Source organism: Hypomesus nipponensis, chromosome 15 (genome assembly GCF_054491055.1).
Source record: "Hypomesus nipponensis isolate SF chromosome 15, ASM5449105v1, whole genome shotgun sequence".
Taxonomy (NCBI): Eukaryota; Metazoa; Chordata; class Actinopteri; order Osmeriformes; family Osmeridae; genus Hypomesus; species Hypomesus nipponensis.
Window position 1 is genome coordinate 6,932,854 of NC_140375.1, and position 8,240 is coordinate 6,941,093.

The window sequence follows — 8,240 nt, forward strand, 5'->3', positions numbered from 1 at the left end:
ACGGATGGCAGAATCCAGTTGGGTCCTCTGTGTTGTTTGAAGTGAATGATGCGCCTGAAGCATGTTCCCGTCTCTTAGAAATCAGATCTGATTCCTTTTAATTCCTACCAGACACCATCAGGTTCATCCAAGGGATTGTGTCTGCTGCAGGACTTTGTCTGTGTGTGTACTCACACATTCATGCAATACCACTCTCTCTCCCTCTCTCTTTAAACACCATGCAATACTCTCACACACACACACTCTACAGGCCTTACCATACCCACACATACTCTCTAAGGACTATCCAATACCCACACCAACTCTCTATGGACTATCCAATACCCACACATACTCTCTATGGACTATCCAATACCCACACCAACTCTCTATGGACTATCCAATACCCACACATACTCTCTATGGACTATCCAATACCCACACCAACTCTCTATGGACTATCCAATACCCACACATACTCTCTATGGACTATCCAATACCCACACCAACTCTCTCATTGCCTCTCTATGTCTTTCTCCATCGGGCATACAATACCCGCACGTACTTTCATACAACAAACACACACTCTCTCTGGGATTGGACCATAACATATCCACAAACACTGACTACTTTACCCACACACTCTCTCTCTCAGTGGAACAGCTTTCTCTCAGTGGACCTTCACCTAGAGGGGCTCTAGCAGCCACACACATTCCCTGGTAAATGATTGTGAATGGGGCCTGGTGAGAGACAAAGTGTTTTCTACTTGTGAATTAACCTCTGACAGGTTCAGGAGCCAGGAGCCACATGCAGTGTGTTGTTTCCATATCCTTGTGGCAGCCAGTAAATACATTGCTCTTTCCAGTCACATACTACATTATCCTGTGTCCTTTTCCCTCCTCACACAGGGCCCAGGGACAACCATGTTCAAAGCTGTAATGGTTTAGCCCAGAATGACGGTCATTGAAAGGAATACTGAGTGGAAAGTTCTGCGGCTTCCTCCCAAAGGTACAAAAACAACAACATGGTTGTACTTCATTGGCAGTAAAGCGAAGATAGTATGTCACATTTCTCAGAATTACCATAATGGAATATGTAAATGTGGTGCTGGTGGGCATGTTGGTGTGTGTGTGAGTATGTACATGTGTATGTGTGTTTGTGGTGTGTGTCTGCGTGTGTGTGTTCTCGCTAGAGCTTCCAATGCCCTTGATATCGGTTGTTGGGAGGATGTTTTCATGTACTAAGGACATGTTGGAAAGAAAGCCTCTTATCTCCTCAACGTAAACATTGAGAACCTCTGAATTTGGTTTACAATTATCCAATAGTCCCTTGGAATTTCTCTTCTTTATTTTCATCTAGCAGTGAGCACCACTCACTCAGGGATCCAGAGCCCCACCCCGCCCCCACAGTCTCTTTCTCTTTATCTCTCTCTTTATCTCACTCCCTCTCTTCCCCCATCTATCTTACCTCTCTAACTCTCTAACATTCTCTCTCCCTTGCTACCTTTCCTTCTCCACAGTATAAAGCATCAATAATGTACTGTACAGCCTTGTGGTGATTGTATTCTGAATATGTCGCACGCTGACTTGCTTGCCAGATCGATTTGCATAATCTACTTCCTTTAATCTCTCTCTCTATCTTCTCAGGGTAGAAGTGGCAGGATCTCGCATCAGATTAGTAGGATTCAGTCGATGTCCTTAGGTCGAGTTACTGACCCCAATAGATCACAGGGTGACTTTCTCCCTCAACTCCCTGAGTTAAAACAATCCAGCTCCAGACCTCCATGATCAGCCCTTATCCGCTCCACTTCTTTCTAGGATGGGGGCAGTTCTGGGACTTCCGGAATCAGGTGTCACTGTCCAACTTGACCTGGGTGGATCTTAAGGATTCCAATGTGCAGTGTAACAAGGTTCAGACAGGCCTGTTGTTGTTCCAGTCAACTTCACCCTAACTACACCAACAGACTGGACATTTATTCAGTACTCGTCAGACTTGTGTCAGAGCCATTCACTCTGAACCTTACCATAAGAAAACTCGAAACCTACTGTACAACACAGGCATTGACTTTGTTGTCACTGTTCATACAGGTGCGAGCTGGGGGCGGGGGGGGGGGGTTCATCTCTGTGGGGGTCCATGAGGTCTACTTCCTCGACTCTGACAGGCAAAACACACAGAGCCAGGGGTGGCTTCATATCATGTTTGAGATCCAAGCCTTGCCAAGGGCCTGACGACTGGCAGATCCCTCTTTGAACAACAAAAAGGTTCAAAAGAAAACCAGGAGTGAGTATGCATTGAACCTGGCATCCTGAGTCTTCTAAATACATGCATTCAATCACAGGAGCCACGATAGAGAGAGAGAGAGAGAGAGAGAGAGAGAGAGAGAGAGAGAGAGAGAGAGAGAGAGAGAGAGAGAGAGAGACAGAGAGAGAGAGAGAGAGAGAGAGAGAGACAGAGAGAGAGACAGAGAGACAGAGAGACAGAGAGAGAGAGAGAGAGAGAGAGAGAGAGAGAGAGAGAGAGAGAGACAGAGAGAGAGAGAGAGAGAGAGAGAGAGAGAGAGAGAGAGAGAGAGAGAGACAGAGAGAGAGAGAGAGAGAGAGAGAGAGAGAGAGAGAGAGAGAGAGAGAGAGAGAGAGAGAGAGAGAGAGAGAGAGAGCATTTGACCAGTATTGTTTACAAAAGGATGTTTGTGAAATGCCTCTTGAGCCTTAGCCAGTATTTGATTACAGTCGAGCAAAAGCCTGAATAACTGAATGATTGATATTCAGAGGAGGGTTTCCCTCTGCCCGCCCATAGCTGAGGAGACAGCAGGAGGCCTCACATCTCTGCTATGTGATGTCACTTCATATTAACCATGTCCCCAGCCTCATCTTTCCGCCATTTTTTTGTCTATATTGTTTTCTTTTCTTTCTCTATTTTCTTTCTTTCTCTCTCTCTGCCTTTCCTTCTCTCTCTCTCTTTCTCTCTCGGTCACACACTTTTTGAGCTTGTTACTCCAGCTTCCTGAGGCTGAGGAAACCGAAAGAGGAAGTAGGAAAGGAGGTAGGAAATGAACTAGGACAAACGGTCAGTTGGCAAGCCCACCAGGCTGCCACACTGACAGTCATTTAGGCCAGGAAATGAGGCAACAGCATGCAATATGGACCTAAGTGGGGAGTCATCAATGAATTCACCTCCACTATCTCCAGTCTCCCAGTCTCCCAGCTCTCCAGAGTGCCAGGCTTCACACTGACTTCATTAGGCGGCTGGCTCACCCAGCGCTAGACATGTGACGGGGGTGAAACCTTAGTGACAGGAGAAGAGATGAGAAGATGAGGAGAGGAGAGAGGAAAGGAGAGGATAGGAGAGGGGGTTGGGGCAAGTAGTTGGCCTGTCCTTTGATCCTGATCATAAATATGATGACAGGTTGCTAGCAAACACACACACATCTCTGTGGCTGCTGGCTCACAGAAGAGGCTCAGTAGTCAGTAGAGTCAGCTGCAGTCCTTGGGGAAGGAGAGGGCAGTCCAGAAGGGATCTTATGTAAATGCATCTCCATGTGTTTGAGAGGCCATGGGGCGCCCTCTAAAAACACTTGATTGTGCTCAGGGTAGAAACAAGTCACTCAGCGCACATCAAAGGATACATAAGAAATGAGTATATATACTGCAAAAATAATCAATTTCAGAAATCTAGAACAGATGTATATGGTAGAGCTTGTGCGAGAAATGGAAGGATCTACCATGTGTCTGTAAACCTAATGAGTAGAACAAGCAATACTTTATCATTACCTCATCTCATCTTATTCCTTGTCATTCTCTTGGTATTATTCACTGTATTTCTCTGTATTGATTCACATTACAGTGGGACATTTGTGGAGAACCGGTCACCTTGTCCTCAGTGTGCTCAATTGATATCAGTCTGTGATAAAAGACCATCTCCAGGGCAGTTTGAACCTGGTCTCCAGGTTTAGAGGAGGCTGGAGCCCCTGGATGAAGAAGGTCTTCTAATATGTTGAGCCTGACATGTAATAGAACTGTCTTGTCTGTGAGTGAGAGTTTGCCATATTTTGTAAGACATCCGTTGGTTGAATTTCAGCTGTTATCATTGAGGATAATTTAAAAGAAAAACATCTCCTGACCTTCATGCCTCAGAGCTTTGCGGCGGACCATATCCATGTCTCTGATCTATTCATTATTCTTCAGTTGTATTTTTGATCTGGTGTCACTTTCTCTTCCCTCGGCCAGCCGATGAATGTTAGAAACTCCAGAATCCCAGACAGAAGCCTTTGGGTAAAGACAGCTTTATCTTCCACAGGGGCTGTGCAACAAATACAAATCTGAAGGACCTAGAGATTTAGATCTATTGTATCATACATTTATGTTAAGAACGTAGGTGTTCGCTGTTGTATTGAGCTGCATGCAGTGTAGACATGTGGAAATGAGGACTACTGTTTGAGTGGGGTGACTTGCAGCCAACTGGTACGGCCATGAAAATGAATGCATGACATTTGGCATGCTGCTGTATGTGAGTTTGTTTTGGCTCCTGGGGATACCAGGTGTGTGTGTGTGTAGGTGTGTGAGTACGTGTGTGTGCATGTGTGTGCGTGCCCATGTGCCCGTGTGTGCACGTGTGTGTGTAAGTACAGTATGTATGCTTGTGTGAGTGAGTGAGTGAGTGAGTGAGTGAGTGAGTGAGAGAGTGAGTGAGTGAGAGACAGAGAGAAGGAGCATGTGCAGCACGGACGGTCTCCCCCGGACCAGGACTCTCACACACACGTTGCTCCTGTGGTCTCACAGTCCAGCACCTCACCCCAGCTCACCCCAGCTCACCCCAGCTCGCCCCACTTTACCCCAGCTCGCCCCACCTCACCCCAGCTCACCCCAGCTCACCCCAGCTCACCCCAGCTCACCCCACCTCACCCCAGCTCACCCCACCTCACCCCAGCTCGCCCCACCTCACCCCACCTCACCCCAGCTCACCCCAGCTCGCCCCACCTCACCCCAGCTCACCCCAGCTCGCCCCAGTCCTGGGGCTCTCAGTAGACTCATGTCAGCCATGACCTCTATCACACATTTGCACACACACACACACACACATCCCAAGCTGTCACTGAGGTACTCTTTCTTATGTCCCTTTTGCACATTCTGGATTCTAATCTAGCATCCCTGCACCTCATCCTCAGTGTTTACACCTCCGACGACCCAAACAGTCTTCCCTCTCCCGGTAGCCGTGTTGCTCAGTCGTCATTCAGCCTGTCCTGCTATGGGAGGAGTCATATATAAAAGGAGATAAGCATCCCGACTTGGACAGGAGCTATTTACACGGCACACCACTGCTGAAAGCTTCCAGACTTACTGCCTCTGCTTACACACACACACACACTTACACACATATACATGCACACAGGACACACACACGGACAAACTCACATGGACACACAAACGGACACACTCACGCACACACAACCCCCACAGACAAACGCAGTGTGTGTCTGTGTGTATGTGTGTGCTTACCTGTTACACTATATCTTAACCTTGGTAAGCACACTGGTAGGATGTTAAATAATCTCTTATTAACAAGAACGATTTTGTCTTAAAAAGTATCATTTTTTCATTAATATTTAGTGATTGCCTTCCTACTTACCTAACTTAAGTCGGGAAAGTCTTCTCTTCCTAATCTTTCACTTCCTCCTCCTCATCCATCTAATTTTACTTCCTCTCTCCACTCTTCTCTGACTCCCCCTAGTTTCTCTCTATTAATCTGCTCTCCCCACCCCTCCCACCATTCGCTTCTTTCTTCTTTTATCCCTCCGTCCTACCCCAGTTACCCTCCTATCTACTGCCTACCGTCTCCTCTCCTTCACCTTTTCCTCCCATCCCATCTTTCTTCTCACCTCCCCTCCTTCTCTCCTTAACCCTCCCTCCCCTCCTCTCCCCTCCTCATCCCCCTCTCCCCTCCTCTCTTCATTCCTCCTTCCCTTTCCCAGGAAGTTTGGCTGTCCTCTCTTATTTTCAAACACATGTAAATTTTTCTGGCTGGCATGTCAGCAAGGATTCTGACAGTAATCATAACAATCTCTCTTTCCTGCTATGTGACTCACTCAATCTGCCACTCCACCCTTCTCTCAATTAAATTGGAAATATACATGTAAATAGCTTTATTGGCACAGGATAAATGGAATCTATTGTATCTCTCATACACCATCCAATTCTTTTTCTCTCTCTCTCTCTCTCTCTCTCTCTCTCTCTCTCTCTCTCTCTCTCTCTCTCTCTCTCTCTCTCTCTCTCTCCCTCTCACACTTTTTCTGTTCTGTCTGTTCTCGGTCCATCTCTGAAGTGAATACGGTTGTTTAATGACTACATCACGCCGGCTCTTCATCCTGACTAGCTCCCAATTACAGTTAGAGTCTGAAATAAACCTCCTCAACCTCTCAGTGCTGAGGGCTCTCCTGCTCACACTGTTCATTAATGCAGCCCTCAGTCCATACTCTTCTCCCTCTCTCTGTCTCTCTATCTCTCTTACTCTCTCTCTTGATGTCTCGCTCACTCTCTCTCTTACTCTCTCTCTCTCTGTCTTGCTCTCTCTCCTCTCACTTTCCATCCTGCTGACACTAGGGTATGCCTAATTCAGTCTTTAGAGAGATAATGAAATCCTAGTTTGAACTTGGATGTGAAGACTGGAAAAGAGTCATCTTTTGGGGGTGGGTATTATTGACTGCACTTGATTCGTTTCACCCAGTGCAATCCAAACCAGCCGATCAGTCCCCCGAATCAAATTCCCCTACTCAACTGAGGTCAGTGTCCCACCTCCAGGGCTGTGGAGATCAGAGGAGAGCATGGTACTGCATGGGCAAAGCACACAGTAGATGTTTGAAGAAGAAAGTCATGAGAACCAGGTTCTCCGGGCTCTCCAGCCATCAACGTGACTGCTCAGGGAACTAAAACCCTCCAATCCCTCCATCAATATTTACTGTCAGAATGCAAATAAATCAGTCGAGAACGATTAGGGCGGTTTCGGAGAGGAGCGCACTGCAGTAAAACCGTCTGAGTCGTCCGCCGTAGCACGGAGACAGCTTCATCTATCTATCTGAGACGAACACAATGGCCCCATAAACTAGGCTTGACTGTGGGAGTGCAAATTCCCCGCACCAACAACTACATTGATGAGAACACTGGGTCATCGAGAAACTGCTGAGCTCACATAGGGTGGGAGGGCTTAAGGGGAAGCATGAAGTGGGAGAAAAAAGTCCATTGCTCTGAATTGTGAATTTAGGTCTGTCAGACCATGTGACTGATGTTCTTTATGTAAGCGGGATCTGTAGAGGAAGAGAGAGGGTCTCACTCGGCTGAACAGAAATGGGACAAAAAAGAACAGGTCCTCTCCGTGAGAGATGGAAATAATGAGTCTGGTTTCAACAGCGCTCGGCCCCCCTGCCCTGCACGTCCCCCTGTCCCAACCACCGCCTCCCCCTCACACCCCTCCCACCATGCAGTGTTAAGAGCCACACCGTGAAATATTAAAGGGGAAACCACTTTAAGATGCGTCTGATCCCCCTGTACTTTGCAGAATAACATCTCATCTGCACCCAGCGGAACGGAGAAGTCAGGCGCAGGGAAACCTTTATGTCACAGCCTGATCCCCAACAGCCTGACCTTTCTCGTCCTGTGTACGTTGGCCTCTGCGAGTCCTCCGAAACAGGCCGCGATGCCTGTTTAAAAAAGGGATAGGAGTTTCGTGTCTCTGTTGAATACTGAACTATGCCTTCACTCTGCATTTGTTAGATGAATGCAGTGGGCACAGCCATCAGGAGGGTTGGGGGGGGTTGGTGGTTGGGTTTCCAGCCATGCCTGGATTCCAAGTCACCAACCTTTTTGCCTATGTGTCACTTCGGAGGATTGTGTGCGTGTGTCTGCGTGTTGTCGAAGAAATTGAATTTTAATTGAAAATTTTTCTGTCCATGATATTCACTAATCAATAGAACTAGTCATTGGATACTAGTTAGTGTGTTCTCATGTTTGTTTACTATTGATAAGAGTTGATTGTGTCTTTTTGTCAGGCTAAATAGATGTCCAGGCTACGGAGAAAGTTCTGGATAAACGTCCCTTGTGATGACAACAGGGAGAGCTCCACCAATGAACACTCTGCCCTGAGAGTGATCATGGGCTGGGAGCTGTGAATCTCGTTCTCTGTGACTGCTGTAACACCATTACTGCCTGACTGTCACTATATGTATTTACTTTCTTGTGCCCTATAAAAGATAGTCCTCTGGTCTTCAGAGC

General features: G+C 47.1%; 1 long non-coding RNA gene across 1 annotated transcript; it reads left to right on the top strand.

Annotated features, from left to right (window-relative positions):
* Positions 1 to 603: 603 nt before the first annotated feature.
* LOC146257221 (uncharacterized) lies at positions 604 to 8,240 on the top strand. Its single transcript, XR_014729881.1, has 3 exons — positions 604 to 698; positions 888 to 987; positions 8,018 to 8,240. It is a non-coding gene; the product is annotated as an uncharacterized LOC146257221 (long non-coding RNA).